The 16,286-nt window shown below is 34.7% G+C and overlaps 1 long non-coding RNA gene across 1 annotated transcript; it reads right to left on the bottom strand.

Annotated features, from left to right (window-relative positions):
* Positions 1 to 594: 594 nt before the first annotated feature.
* On the bottom strand, positions 595 to 8,750 carry LOC107974108 (uncharacterized). Its single transcript, XR_001716653.4, has 3 exons — positions 8,578 to 8,750; positions 1,105 to 1,254; positions 595 to 966 (listed from the first exon to the last, which is right to left on the bottom strand). It is a non-coding gene; the product is annotated as an uncharacterized LOC107974108 (long non-coding RNA).
* Positions 8,751 to 16,286: the final 7,536 nt, after the last annotated feature.

The raw sequence follows: 16,286 nt of genomic DNA on the forward strand, positions 1-16,286 counted from the left end.
TTATAACGAACACATCATGTAGATCCAAGCATACAGATCCTGTGGTATTAAACTAAAGAGCAAATAGTTTTACATTATTTTCTTTATTAGCATTTTGCTTCAAGACTGAACAATTTTCATTTGCTAGCTTTGGACTAGAGTTATAAAACGCCTACAGTCAAAAATCTGTTAATTTACTCTATCTTTTCTTCCAAATACCCCAAGTAGGCTTTGCCTGACCTGGGACAGAGGTGTAAAACACTTATCCTCTATTTATTATCCTGTTATCAAATACTTAGGTTGCATATCCATAGATGCAGGAAATTTTCATATTCTTGTAATAATGAATATGATGTTTTTCTAATAGCTAAAACAACTTCCAGTGTCAATTTTGAAGTGATTCAATAACCTTAAAAGGCTGAGTTAAGGCAAACAGGTGCTATGGGAAAATAAAAGTAAAAAGAGGGGAAAGGGATGAGACAAGAGGAATATAGGTGAACCCAAGGCAAACATGAGAGTGTGAGTCAGAGAGTCCCACAGAGGACATTTATCAGTGATAGGGTTAGTAACATGTAGAGCCTAAAAAGGGAGAGAAAGAAAAACCAAAACTCCTTTGTCTGCGACAGATTTTATTTTATTTTTTTCTGGCGATCTTTATCCCTTCTTATCCTGATTCTATTATTTATAGCTGCATTAAAAAGTATCCCAGGCAAGAGGCATTTATTACCTCACCATGTCTGTGAGTCAGGAATCTCATAGTGATATATCTGGGTGATTCAACCTTAGGGTCTGTGTCTTACAAAGTAGCCATCAAACTTGTTTGGGGCTGCTGTCATCAGATGGTTCAACTAGGTGAAGATCTGCTTCTGGACTCACTCACGTCACTGTTGGCTGGCCACAGAAGATCTATTTCTAAACATACTCATCTGGGTCTCACTTCAGGGCTACTGCATGTCATGACAGTGGCTTTCTCCAGATGCAAGGGATCTGAGAGAGGAAGAAAGAACCAAAGCACGCAAGGTGGAAGCCACAACCGTCTATAATCTAATCTCAGAAGTGATGTCTCATCACTTCTGCCATATTCTACTTATTACAAATGAGTCATTAAATCCAGCCCACACTCACCGAGAAGGTATTACACAGAGGCATGAATTCCAGGAGGTGGAGATTATGAGAGCCCCTTTTAGAGGCCACCTCTAACACTGAATTCAGTACTGTCATTCAAGCCGATCTCAAACTTGTGTGCAGGAGACTGGGGAACTCAGGTATCTGTCTCTGTAAAATAATAATGGTATGAAGGAAAAAATTTTACTGAAATTCTATTCTTTACCTGAAAATTCAGAAATTCAACAATGACAATAACAAAAAAATGCCTTCTCCCTTAGAGGGAAACATAGAATTTCTTTGTTAATATTTTAATTGTGACATCTGCTATTGGCTTTAAAATATCTCAACTTCATTGCATTGGAATTTAGAAGAAACAAGATGGCAAAGATGTGTTAAGCATTGTTTAACTGGATGATGGATACTTTCTTAAAGAAAAAAAAAGAAACTCACAGTAAGTTACCACATCTAACAAACTTAATACTTTCCTAGAATAATGTAATACTCCGGAAATATTTAAAGTTCTCTGTTTGCCTCCAAAATATATTTTCACAGTTGGTTAATTTAACCAGGACCCAAACAAAGATCCACCTCATTGATCTAGCTGAGTGTAGCTTATAGTGTTCTTTATGTTTCTCTATCTCCTATATTTTCTGTAAATTGCTTTTTATATCAAGACATTTGACTGGATTCAAGGTTCAATTGTGTTGGCAAGAATATTTCATGGGCAATTCTTTGTATTTCCTATTCTATGACATCAGTAGGTGTGTAATGATGTCCAATCAATATTTTTTCAGGAGCTGTTAGCTTGAATAATACATTATAAAATTCTCAGTCAATGTTTCACCTAATTACTTTAGCATCGTGATTATTTCCCAGATGAATTCTTTCATTCTTTGCTGCAAAATAGTGATTTTCTAATTAGATCACTTATTTGACATCTGTAAGTTAGAATTCTAAAATAATAATTCTTCTCATCTATTTGGTTTCCTTGAAATATAGTTTATACAAGAAAGGCAAGATAAACTGTTGATTTTTCACTTTTGTTGATCAATTTATCTAGTAATTTTTATTTCCCTAACAACTCCTGAAATTAATGAGAGGGTGTTCTGTATCATGGATTTTTATACATTTGATATGTTTACTCCATTGCTGTGGTTATTATAAGCCTCTAGATCTCATAACTCTTTCCCTTTCCTTATTTTTTCTCAGTTGAGCTTATCATCATCTAATATACTACATACTTTATTTATATCCTTTGTTATCTTTCTTCTCTACTAGAAGAAGCTTCTTTAGAGATGGATTTTTTGTTTGTTTACTGTGGTACTTAAGAAAATGGTTGAAAATGGGTCAGTGACACAAGGCAGTCAGCTGCAGACTGTGTGTGTGTGTGCATGTGTGTGCACGCACACACCCACACATGTGTCTGTGTATAAAGATGGAAAGAGAAAGAGGGACACAGAAAGTGAACAAACTATGCATTGTGGCCCATTAACAGTTAAGCACAAGATTTGAGCCAAAGATATGACTGTGAAGAAAAAGAAAAATCCGACAAATGAGTTTTTAAAAATATAAAAGAAAAAGAGTGTTTTAAGAAAGAGAAGGAAATGGAATATTGGGTAAAAAAAAAAAAAAAAAAAGCTAAGAACCTAAGTACACTTTTCTTTTAGTAAAACCATTGAATTTGGCAGCAGGTTGTCAGGGCAGTCCAGGACTGGTTATTTAAGTCTTAGTCTATAGTCACTTCTTTGGCAGCCTCATCCAAATCTTAAACTAAATGCCATATATATGCAGATGGCTTTCAAATTTATATCTCTACAAATACTGAAATCCAGACTGATCTGTCCAATTAGTATACTCAACTTCAATATTCCACCTAGATGTCTAATAAATATGTCAATACTTCCAAAGTTGCATGTCTGTTTTTCTCCCAACCCTGTAACCAGCCCTACCTATAGAATTATAGGAAAATCTATCCTTCTAATTGATCAAGACACAATTTTTTGAAATATTTCTTAACACTTCTATTTCTGTAGCACCTGGAGGACAGATGGACAGAGTGTGTAGAAATTTAGATATCTACACTAGTTGGATTTCACCATAAAAACATCTCAGTTGTGGAAGGGAGCTTTCATCATGCCTTGGCCACTTTTCAAACACACCAGAAGACAGTAGAAGGAAATAGAAGGAGAGAGTGACTGTCTCCACTATCCATCAGAGTCATATGAAGAGCATTTAGAAATACAGATATTGGGGTCCAACCTTGGACTTATTTTCAAAATTCTAGGTATGATTTCCAGGTTTATGTATTTAAAAAACTATTGTCATATATGTATGATATGTAGATATGGATTGAGAATTTGGATCTAACAAATTACCACTTGCTGTAAAACATCAGGCCACCTTCTTCCCTTGCCAGGATGATTTTCTCAGGATTGTCCTCATGAAATCACTTTTTAAATCAACATCGTAGAGTGGCTCCTTTTTGGACAGTGATAAGGCTAGTTTAGAGAAGTGGCCTTCCAAATTTTTGTTTATATAGTTCCTAAATGACCTTGAAATATGACGTGGCCCGTTTATTTTTAAATGACATTTAAACACTTGTCATTATAAATAAAAATTTGCAAAATGTATATTTAATGTTATGTAACAAAATTTATGTATTGATTGAACATCAAAAATAAGTTAAAAATAAGCTGACAGCTAGTGTCTCCTCATTGAAGGTAAAAATTACAAACCAGTGTGTTTCAAACTTTAATGTGTATAAGAATCCTTGAGATCTTAAAATTCACCTGTAGCATGGCTAAGAGTTTGCATTTCTAACAAGCTCCAGGTGAAACCTATGTGCTTGTGCACACTGTCATTAGTTGTCAGGCTACAGATCTCCTGATTGGCAGGAACTTCATTTTCTAGTATTTCAGAAATGTAATTTCTCACATTGACTCCAATATTCTGAATTACTCCTTTGCTTAGTGCCCTGAAGGTGTGTATACTCTGACAGTGTACTGTGGTAAGATTCAAGATGGATGTAAAATACACTTTTCTTTTAAAAAGTAAGAGAAGAGCAACTGTGAAAAGTGATACATCCATCACAGGTTGTTATCCAGTCTGATAAATTTTAGGATATAATACGTAAAGAAACTGAAGATCAGGAAGTTGATCTCTTTAAAACTCTGTCTACATACCTCTTAGAAAATGTCTGTGTAACACAAATGTACACATAACCTCTCCCTACTAAACACTGTTTATAGAGAGCATAGCATTTGGGTTCAGAGAGGTCAGGGCTCTGATCTGTGTGATTTGGAGCCCCTTATCTTCCTCATCCACAAAGTGGGGATAATAGATTTAACTCATCAGTTATGGAAAGGATAAAAAAATATCATATGTAAAGTGCTACACATAGCACCAACCTCATCAAAAGTGTTTCCCAATTAAAATTTATTATTCTTCTGGGAGGGAATTTTAGTATTCAGAATTTGCGGCTTTCCATTCACTATCCTTTCTCAACTTATCTCTTATCTTTACCATTTTTGTTCCTGTATCCAAGCTAGAAAATTTTTTGAAAAATCCTTCTTATAAGTATTGTCCATTTATTTCTCTGAACCTTTGTTCATATAATTCTTTCTAATAGAAGGAACAATTAAATTCTCTCCAACAATCTAAATTTATTAAATCTCAGGGTGCTGGGGACAGCATTCTCTAATTAAATCTGGCCCATGCTGGGAATTCACTCGAACTCCCTTAATACACATTTATTTTTCCAATGTATTATGTGTTATTTTCTAAGGATTTGAGTATATTACATATGCATATTTGTACCACTGCTAGATTATAATCTCTTTGAGGGTAAGGACTCTACCTTCTGTTTTTCAATTGCTTATGATACACAGAAAAGTTCTACTCACATAACATGTTGAACTAATGTTTGAGGAATGAAGAAATAAATTTTAAATTATTTCAGAAGTTTCTTGCCTAATTTTTGTCCACAAGTGTATATAGTAAATGTATTTATCCTCCAATTTTTTTTAAATAAACAAAGCCATATTTACCATCTACCAGATACAATTTCCAAGAGAATCCTTGCCAAAAGCATGCATACTTGGTTTGAAAACCAATGCTGTTTAAACAAAAATTCCAAAACAGATGAACAAATTTGTGTGAATAATGAAAATAAACTACCATATCTCCATAATCAGTGAATTAGGGTAGCCTTGGCTAAAGCCTTTTGCTTCAGAGGTAATTTTTTTTTAAAGAAACAATGTAAAATTAACAGCTTTGAGAAAGGAAGAATATAAAATTAATATTTCTCAATCAAGAAAAATTACTATCCCAAATATTATCTGTGAAGAATAATCATTTTCTGGGACATGGATCTTCTAACATAGGAAAAAAGACAGAATGAAATGTTTTACTTATTTCTGTTTCTGAGCTTCCTTGAAATTAAAAGCCTTTTCATTGTGCTGCAAATAATTTGTGGATAAGGATGAATTTGCAGGTCAATAACAACTTTAAAATGCTATTTTATGTCTGTACTTGTGCTTTGTCTATCAAGGTTCAATAATTAAAAACCAAATAGTGCTGCAACTTTACATATTTTTATCTGCATTATTTATTTTTAGGTAATCTGATTTACCATGTTTTGCCAAGTTTGATTTATTTAACAAACATCTATCTGTTGAGTATCTGCTAAATTAAAGCATGGTCTAGGGGCTGTCGGGAATAAAGATACATATGGCATGATCCTTCCTTTGCAGGAAAGCCCCTTCAATTGGGAGTCACAGACATACACTGTGAATATTAAAATAGAAGATATGGGGCGGGGGGAGGTCACGTGCTCTTGGTTCTGGGGCAGTGAGCTGAGTGAGGCTAGGGAATGACAAATGTCTTGTGTTCCTGCTGAAATGGAGGTGTACCAATAAGGAAAAATAAAACTATTCAACCTCACTCTTGAGTGACTAAGTCTGTCTCGGATACTAAAGCAATACATTCTCTTTTGTGGACTCCTAAAATTAGCAATTAAGTATAATTTATCTCATTAGTTGACTCAATTGACCTCTCATACTAAAGAGCAAATGTCTCCTCCATTCACTAGAAATAACTCTGGTATTGCAAAAAATAGGATTTATTGTTTGACCTTAACAGAAAATCTTTTCTTTTTTCTCTGGGTGACATTTGTGATAATGATTTGACTTATTCTGGTTTTTTAGCAATTACATTTTCTGATTTAACTTTTTCTCCTTCATCTGAAGTTAGAAGAGATAGTAACTTTTCACAGGACTCTAACTTCAAAACAGGTGGTTTAGTTGTCAACTATTAAAATTGAATATGCCCATTTAACTCCTATAAACAGAGATTGTAAAACAAAAAGCCTCAAACAGAACACAGAATTTTTAATTTGGAAAGTTGCTGCTACATTAACTTGCTATGTAACCGTAGCATGCAAAGCCATAACATTTGCACAGTAGGTAGTTTATTACTCTCAAGTTGAAAGACCAAAAGTGGAGTAACTACCCAGTTGGTTATTTGCAGAGTGGGGCGGACAGTATTTTGTTACTACTCTTACACATTCTCTTGTTTACAACCAAAAAGAAAGTAATTGCTGCCGTAAAACTCAGTCTCTCACAATCTGGAAGGCCTCTATAAACCTGGGGAAGGACAAGTGTGTTTGGACCAGGTGTCGGTAGTGCTGTAGAGTGAGTGTTGGCCATCCAATTTAAGTAGGTTATTGATATTGAATGGGAAGTGGCTTCTTGTTGTAAATGCCCTTTACCAATTATGGTTGTTTACCTGAGAAATCAACAGACATACCTGCTGTTGTATTGCCCTCTTCCCTCCTGAATTACTTTTACTGCATATCTGCTTAGTCCAACGGAAAAGAAAAGGAAAATGTGAAAACATTCCAGTTTGGCTTTTAATTTTAAAGCTGCCAATTGACAACCAACATCAACTGGCTTATTTATTTCTTCTAAAGCTTATTTATTTCTTCTAAAGCTAGTTAACAAAAACATTGAATCCTACTCGCTTTCTTCTCAGCTCGATAGTCATGTATCTAGTGTGTTACAGCACTGGGTCTGTAATGCAAAGATAAAGTCCCGGTCACAGTTTTTCTATAAAACTATCTTCGATGAGATATTAACTTTACTGTTTATTCCCATATCAGCTATAGCGGAAATCTGAAGTTAGCTATAATGGAAGACAGTCTCTTTGCTTCTTCTTCTCTCTTTGTTTTTTTGGGGGGGGGCTCTCTTTGATAAGTTTAAAATAACTTGGCCCTAGTTTTCAACATAAAATGCGGTTTTTCAATCAATGACTGGTATAGACACTTGAAAAAAAAATTCTGTAAGTTAATTAAAGATTGAAAATAATATATATTCTTGAATTTTATTGTTATTACAGAGGGTTTTGCCTCCATTAGATATCAACAGAGCTGATCGAGTTTATTTTGGTGTTTCTGTTCAGTGTCAGCTGCTGTGTATACTGTCTCTGCCTCACGCTAAAACGTTCTCTCCTTCCAGCCCAGTGCCTCCTCTCCCTGACATGTGCTACCACCACCTGCACAATTCAGAAGAGAGTGCTGTTGAGTAACTTGGGATTCTGGGAGATGAGAGAATACCACATTATTTGGAAGACAACTTTATAGAATGGGAAGAGGAAATAATACAATAAAAAATAAAAACAATTTATAACTGTTTTAAAAGTTTCCTATTTTATGCCAATAATATCAACTTGCAAGGAAGTTATAATAATGGGTTTTTGTGGGGTATTTATAGGTCACAGATTCTTTAGTTTTCTTACTTTCTATACTTATTATTTGACTTTTAAGGGCCAATTGTCATTAATTTAATAGCTGTCTCATTCACAAATGTAATACATAAAGGGAATTACTTTGAAAATTTATAAATTGCCATGTATAAGAAAATAAGAAAGAAAGGCCTAATTGGTATTTGGATACACCTAGTAGGATCAACTAAAAAGCCAATTCTAACAGCATTAAAGCTTACACAAAAGTTTCAGTCTGTTTATACTAAAAAGTAGAAATGTATTATTGTTATTATTGATATGAGCATTCTATTTCTATCTGGGAATTTCAACAAGCTGACAGGGACTTTATACAAAATAGAAAAACTATTTTTGACATGTGATAATATAAAAGGAAAAATAATACTTGGGACAATTTTTAGTAAACATAATGCATCGTCTTATGCTTTTTATTTATTAAACCATCCTACTTTATGAGCCCTAAGATTTATTTCATAACTGGTTGTGACAAATTCAGTTCTCAGGACTCTAAAAGGGTCTTGTGAAGGCAGGAGTACACATTGAGTCCTCACCCTTATACCAAATTCAAATTTGCAAAATGGAATTTAATTATTTCTAATTTATTTAAATAAAATAAAGCTTTCAGAATAAGAGTAGATTCTGGCTTGGATGATGAAGTAACATTACCCCCCAAAAATAAGTAAATAAAATAGTCCTAAATACGATTTAAGTTACCTAATTAAGTTGTGGGCTTGTAATTGTAACTGCCTGAGAGCTTCCTCCTGCCCACTGCATAAAGACAGCCCACGGCACTGTAGTAGAGAAAGCGTTTAATAGACACGAGGCCAGCCACACCACGTGGGAGATGGAGTTCCTACTCAAATCATCTCATTCAAAGCTCATAGGATAGGGGTTTTTCAAGGGCAGTTTGGGGGAAGGGTAAGGAGTGACCAGGCAACAAGGTGCTTGCTGCTGATTGGTGGGGGCAAGGATGAAATCATAGGGGGTTGAAGCTGTCCTCCTGAGCAGGCTGAATTGCTTCTGGGTGGGGCCACAAGAGTGGGGGTGTTTGTTGATGCAGGTGGAGCCGTGGCTGTCAGACATGCAATAAAACCTGGAAAGATATCTCAAAAGACCAGTCTACAAAAGTGATGTTATTTGTAGGACTAACTGGGGAGGTTGCATATCTTATAACATCTGGAATAATGTCTGCACCTTAGCAGGACTCAGGTGCCTCTCCTCCCCTCAACCTGATGGTCTCCTATTAGCTTTACGAAAACGGTTGAATTTTGAACAAGTCTTATTATCATTTAAACTGTAGCTTAAATGTCTTCCAAAATTAGCTTGACCCAATAGCCCAGAAATAATTAAGGGAAAGGCAAGATGGGGGTTGAGTTAGCTTAGCTTACTGTTGTAATTTTCTCATTGATATAACTTTTGGAAAGGTAGTTTCACTATTCATAATGACAGTTATCTTAAAAGCTAGATTTTCCATCCCATGTAAATATAGGAACAATCAAGTATTTGTCCAGCCTGCGTATTGATGACTTTTTATGATTTTAAAATAAATTGTGATGAATTACAGTGCATTTGATATAATTTTCATGGTTTGCCTGTATAAAATAAATTTTATATTTCCTAGATTCCTTGGGCAGTTTGAAGAGGGTTTTTAAAGAACAAGTTACTAAAATAGCTCAGCAAATCCTTATCAGTGTCATCAAGACAAATGAATATTATTTTGCCTTTAAGGAACTGTGTCCTGAAATAAATAAACATACAGAGTTACACATATCTGGTATTTTCAAAGGGACAATAAGTTAACTATGAAATTTTCACTAGATGATATTTGAAGATAGTATTATATTTTTGTTCTTGTGGTTTAGAATGTTTCTTCTTAAGACAGGTAAAATAGAAAATAAAATGTTATCTGGAATATTTTTTTTTTTTTTGAGATGGAGTCTCGCTCTGTTGCTAGGTGCAGTGGCATGATCTCGGCCCACTGCCACCTCCACCTCCAGAGTTCAAGTGATTCTCCTGTCTCATCCTCCCAGGTAGTTGGGATTACAGGTGTGCACCACCACACCTGGCTAATTCTTTGTATTTTTAGTAGAGACAGGGTTTCACCATGTTGGCCGGGTTGGTCTCGAATTCCTGAGCTCAAGTGATCCACCTGCCTCGACCTCCCAAAGTGCTGGGATTACGGGTGTCAGCCACCATGCCCAGCCTTGGAATAATGTAATTTTATTATGATGATAAAAATATTTTCTCCAATAATAATGCTACTTTTTGTGGAGGAGGACATAACTTCTAATGATTATTTCATTTTAAAGATTTGGCCATCTATTAAGCAGATGCCAAGATTTGGGTAGCCAAGTGCAGCAGATCCACTGGTGTTCTGCAGAAGTAACTTCACACATTTAGGTATGGCTCTCCTAAAAGTAATGTGAGCTTGCAAATTTCAAACCAAGGATTTAGGGTACAGGCTTTTCTAGCAATGTCAAATGACACTTGCCCCAAGCTTGGGCTCCCAGCCTTAGCATTATACTCAAAGAACATTTCATATATTTTTTTCCATTGCTTCAAAAGTTTTGGTGTTTTCCAAGAGAATAGGAACGAATTATTTCTATTCTTCATCTTTGTGTTTTTTTCTTGTTCCTAGCACCGAGTCTCTTCGAAAACTTTACACATCAAAATCTTGCTACCTAATTGTGTAATTAGTTCTAAAAGCTGCTATATGATCTGTCTCTTTTTACTTTAAAAAGTTAACAGATTGAATGTTGAGTTGAGGATGATTGCTAGCAGGGGCTTATTGAACTGACACTCAGATGGCAGAGATTATCAGCAGTGCTCACACATTACTTGAGGATTTTAATTTCTGTAAATGAACAGTGTATGCATGAAATATAAATGATGAAAAATTAAGCTATAGTACCTTCCTGTAAGGCTAATTAGAAAAACCTGAAGCTACAGTAATGATTAAAACTATGGATTAGTACATCAAGGGAAAATGGCCTTTTATGGTATTTCTGTAAATTGAATTTAAATACACCGTAGGTTATGGTAAGAACCTCTAAAAATAGAAGATGACTTTCCACATTAAATATACATAAATACACACCAGTGATTGTTAGATGAATTATTCACCACAGTAACAAAGTGCATAATATATTTTAAAAAGAAGTCCTACTCCCAAACTTACTAATACTAGTACACACACAGAAACATATGCAATGTTGTATTGATGAGCAATGGGTTGAGTAGACTTAATTCTATTCTTTTGCTCAAATATTATGATAGCTGCATTTCCAAGATTCCACAAACAAATGTATGTTATTGATTTCCTTTAGTAGATTTTGGAAGACTGAACTCTATTGTTAAAGCTGCCTCAAAGCTCTTGTAGATTTGTGAGGTTTAAAAAATAAATGTGTATTAGTGCTAGGTAAACTGATATTTTTGATCAATTGGAAGTTTTATCATGGGAATTACCTGATTTTTATGTGTACCCCTCAAAATAAGAAATTTTATTTAGAGAAAAAAGAAATTGGTCAAATATTATTGGGTTGCCATATTTTAAACCATTTTACATTTAGAAAAAAAATCCCAAATGATCATTTTGAAGCAATACCATACTTTGTGTCTTGATTCCTTAAGTCTTAATCATTGTCCATCTTGTCGTTAATTTTTCCTAACACTTTCTATTCTGGCTCTCATACTCTCTCTCTTTACTCTTTTACCCTCAGATGGGTCAGGATTATTAGTTTCTTCCACACATTTGCCATGGAGTACTTGCTTACACATGGAAGCTGAAAGGTATACTTTTGGAGAATTCATACCCTTCCTTGTACTCTGAAGATTTCCAAGGTTTTGGGATATGTTTTTCTGAATATAGACATGGGCATAAAGTTTATAAGTTTCAGTACTGAAAAATAAAAGGGAGTGAAAATATATGATGAAATTAATTTGCATGTCTCCATTTACAAGATCATGGCAATTTAATTTCTCTGGGTCTCAGTATCTAAGTCTATAAAATAAGTAAATTGGCTGAAGGAAGTGAGGCTATTAAACCAGATTATTTACATAATTCTATTCAGCTAGAAAATGGTATGCTTTTATGGCCTGGCTTTAAATATGGCCCTGTTCTTGATGTTTATTTAAAAAAAAAAAAAAAGAAGAAGAAGAAGAAGAAAAGAAAAAAATAGAAAACAACTGTAGATTAGGGCCCTAATGTAGCTTATTTGTGTTTTATATTGGTTGGGTGAGGCCATATAAAAAATGTATGAGAGCTATATGCCACAGGTTCAGAAAAATCAATTGACAGGATAAGTTAAAGGAAACAAGTGGTCCAGTTTCACACTGTAAGCCTGTGATGAGGATGAGCACACGATTGCCTTAAGCACGACCTGGGCTGAAATATCGACTACTGCCTTGAAGTGAAAAATGTAACCATGAATTACTATGGGTTTTAACAGCAGGAGATTTTTAATTGTGAGGAGGTGAATACAAGAAAAAGAGAATTATTTATATTTTTAAGAAAAAAATTACCATGGAAGAGAATTGCAGCGGGTCTTAATTATCTTGGTATAAAGAGTTAGTGATAATTTTCTGTTAAATGAAGAGCTACTTGGGCCAAATAATTAGTTAGATACCAAATTTAATTATTTCTTTTTCATTGAATTGATGTTCTGTTTTGGTGTCAATAACCAGATTTGGTTTATATTAAATTTAAGCACAATGTTGTTAAGTGAGGTGGAATAGAATGAAATAAATTCATCCTATATAACATATTTTACATTATGGAATAAATCAAGGCAAGGAATCTTAGAATCATTTCATTGTTATGGTTGTGGGGATATCTAGCAACTTCAGGTTCGTTTAATTTGTATTTCTATTAGCAGGAAGGACAGTGAACAGGGATGTATAATTAGAAGGGAAAATTCAGAGTTATATCAGACAAAACAGCAACAGTCCTTCTCTGTATAATTTTTGGGATCTTGGTGTGGATTGTACTGGATTTTACAGAACATGAAGAAAAACTGGTAACAGAAACATGAAACTTTAAAACATTTGATTACACTTTCGAGTTTCAAATTTTGACTTTACCTTTATAAGTACAGATGTAAAAAAAGTCCAAACAGAAACCACAAGGTGTACAACAGTGTGATTATTATCTTTTGTTTATTTTTAAACAAGAACACATAAAATTGTGTTGACTTACATATTTTTAAAATGCAAGAAAAGATTAATAGAGTATAGCAGGTAGCAGATTTTCACTTTTCATTGTACTTTTATTTGCTGTCTGCAGTCTCTAAACATTAAAATTTTTACTATGCTTTGATATATACTTTATGCTATAACTTCCTCCCAAAGATTCACAATGTACATTAATAAGAATTCTGAGTAGGCCAGGCACAGTGGCTCATGCCTGTATTCCCAGCACTTTAGGAGGCCAAGGTGGGTGGGTCACCTGATGTCAGGAGTTCAAGACCAGCCTGCCCAAAATGGCGAAACCCCGTCTCTACTAAAAATACCAAAAATTAGCCGGGCGTGGTGGTGGGCGCCTATAATCCCAGCTACTTGGGAAGTTGAGGCAGGAGAATCGCTTGAACCCAGGAGGCAGAGGTTGCAGGGAGCTGAGATCGCACCACTGCACTTCAGCCTGGGCGACAAGAGTGAAACTCTGACTCCAAAAAAAAAAAAAGAATTCTGAGTAATTGTTTGTTAAAGATAACTTTAACATTTGTTTAACTAAACAAATCAACTATTTACCTGTGTTTCTTAAGTAAAAACACTTGGGAAAATGCTATTCTTTATAGTACCTATATAACTTGCAAGGAAAATGCAAATCATTATCAAATATCTTATTGGTATGAACAATCATATTTTACAAATATTGCTCTGAATCCTGAATTACTCAGTTGGAGAGGAAAGTAGGTGGATGGATGGACAAATATTATAAATAGATAGACTATTAATAGATAGACAGTAGGTAGGTAGGTAGATAGATGATAGATGACGGTAGATGGTAAGCGAACAAAACCCCAGCTTATCAAATTCACTTTGTAGGTTGATACAACCTAAGTGACAATGAACAGCAGAAACTGGGAAGGTAGTTTCACTTAATGCTAACATCAAGTTATATAAATATTCTCTGAACATCAGATGTATCTCCTGAGGGACAATATATACAACATACACACACTCACACTCACATTCAAGTTCTAGCAAAATGAAAAATTAGCCTAGGCTATTGACTTCCTCACTAAAACACAACATAGGAGAGGCTAGAGGAGAGACTAGGACCCATTTTTAGTAACTAACAAACAACATGCCTTTTAGGAACTCAGAAGGACCACGGATTCTGAAGGAGAAATAAAAAAGAGCTTTCCAGGTATGCTCTTTTCTCTACCCATCACTCTGCCTGCATCAGTGTAACATCAAGACCACTCTGGGTCTGGCTGGTATGGTTCTACCACAAGTGCAAGTAATTAGGCATCCTCACAATGTTCCCCTTTCACCCTCTCTCTCACAACTAGGAAATTGTATCAGTGAAACATGGTTTCAAGAAAACAACAGAGCCACAGCCAGCACATCTGAAAGCCCTGTTGTAGATAAGGGAATCCTGGAAGAGAAATCGAGTAGATTATGACCAAGAAAGCCCAGATGTCAATCAAGAAATTCTCTGCCTTGAAATGTGTCCTCAATTCCCCTCTACATATTCACCCCTAGGTGCCTATGCTAGGGCCTAGGTTTTTATCTCCTCCCTTAATAATCAGTATTAGTAGACAACTGATGGTACCAAGTATTTTAAAGGTGAGCTCACAGTGAAGTTTTAGTGAAACCACTGTGAGAGGAAACAAAGGCTGTGAATAACTCATTTCAGAGGACAGGGATAGTAGATACACACAGCAAGATGGGAAAGAAGATTGGAAACATGAAGCCGAAATTGAGAGTTATTAAGAAGAATCTATTAGAGACACAGGTTTTGAAGAGACAATTTTTGACATAAAGAATTCAGTGAATGGGTTTAATAGCTGACTGTATTTGGCCAAAGAAAAAAAATCAGTGAGCTAAAAGGCAGTTCCAAGAAGTTTCTCAACACAAAGAGATATAAAAACAAATAAAATAAATAAAAATGGAGCATAGAAGCAGAAATTTAACCATCAGCTATGAGAAGACCTCAGAAGCAGAAGTACATGAAGGGAACAAAATATTTGAAGAAATAATAAATGATAATCCATTATCCTCAAAAGATAAGAGATTCCTGTTTGAAAATGTACATGGGAGCCTGCAAAAAGATAAACAGATGTGCAGTAGGCACATAAGAACATCAGAGATCAAGATGAATTTTTTTTTTTTTTTTTTTTTTTTTTTTTTCTGGAGACAGTCTTGCTCTGTCACCCAGGCTGGAGTGCAGTGGTGAGATCTTGGCTCACTGCAACCACCATCTCCTGGATTCAAGGGATTCTTCTGCCTCAGCCTCCCCAGTAGGTGGGACTACAGGCGCGTGCCAACACACGTGGCTAATTTTTTGTATTTTTAGTAGAGACAAGGTTTCACTGTGTTTCAGTCTCCTGACCTCGTGATCCGCCCACCTCGGCCTCCCAAAGTGCTGGGATTACAGTTGTGAGCCGCCGCGCCCAGCTTCAAGATGACATTTAAAAGAATATGAGAGAGAAACATAGGTCACTGCAAGTGATCACTGATGAGAAATCAGATTAATATCAATTCTCTCAAGGCAATGAAGTAAAAAATATAACAAATTATTTTCAAATTGTTGAAGAAAAATAAATTTAAACCTAGAATTTCATTTTTAATTATTTAAATGTGAGCCAAATAAAAATACTTTAGGTTTACATGGACTCAGATTTTTTACCATGAAAAGACCTCTGAGAGAACATTGAGAGACTATATTACATTTAGAAGATAAGTCAAACTAGGTAAAATGCATTAAAATATGAGAAGTTTAGGTATAGAACTTACTGACATTTATTGTTGCCTGAGTAAACAATTTCTGACAAATGTATACCCATAACAATCTGTAAATAAACTTCACATAGTATCTGCTATTTGAGAAAAAGGATATCAAAAGCTGGTGAAAGCAGAAAAAGATTCTCTTCTTGTTTCAGATTTGGACATACATACAAATAAGCGTTAGATACTGTTAAAAATAAGATAAAAATTTATAAGTACTTAAAATACAAATGTATAAGATAAAAATGTATAAATACTTACCACAAGAAAAAAAAATACTGAAGAAAACGTGTCTATCTAGTATGAGGCCTGAAAGGCATGAAGACATGAAAGGGAAAAGAAAGTAGAATGCAGTGAATATTAAGAGATAAATTAGATAAAAGAAAAGGCTAATAGTAATTATAACTATGTAAATGGTTAAATTAACCAATTAAAAAAGTAATAGTCCCATGCTGGTTAAAATTTAAGATCCA

The sequence above is a fragment of the Pan troglodytes genome, chromosome 3 (genome assembly GCF_028858775.2).
Source record: "Pan troglodytes isolate AG18354 chromosome 3, NHGRI_mPanTro3-v2.0_pri, whole genome shotgun sequence".
Classification (NCBI taxonomy): domain Eukaryota; kingdom Metazoa; phylum Chordata; class Mammalia; order Primates; family Hominidae; genus Pan; species Pan troglodytes.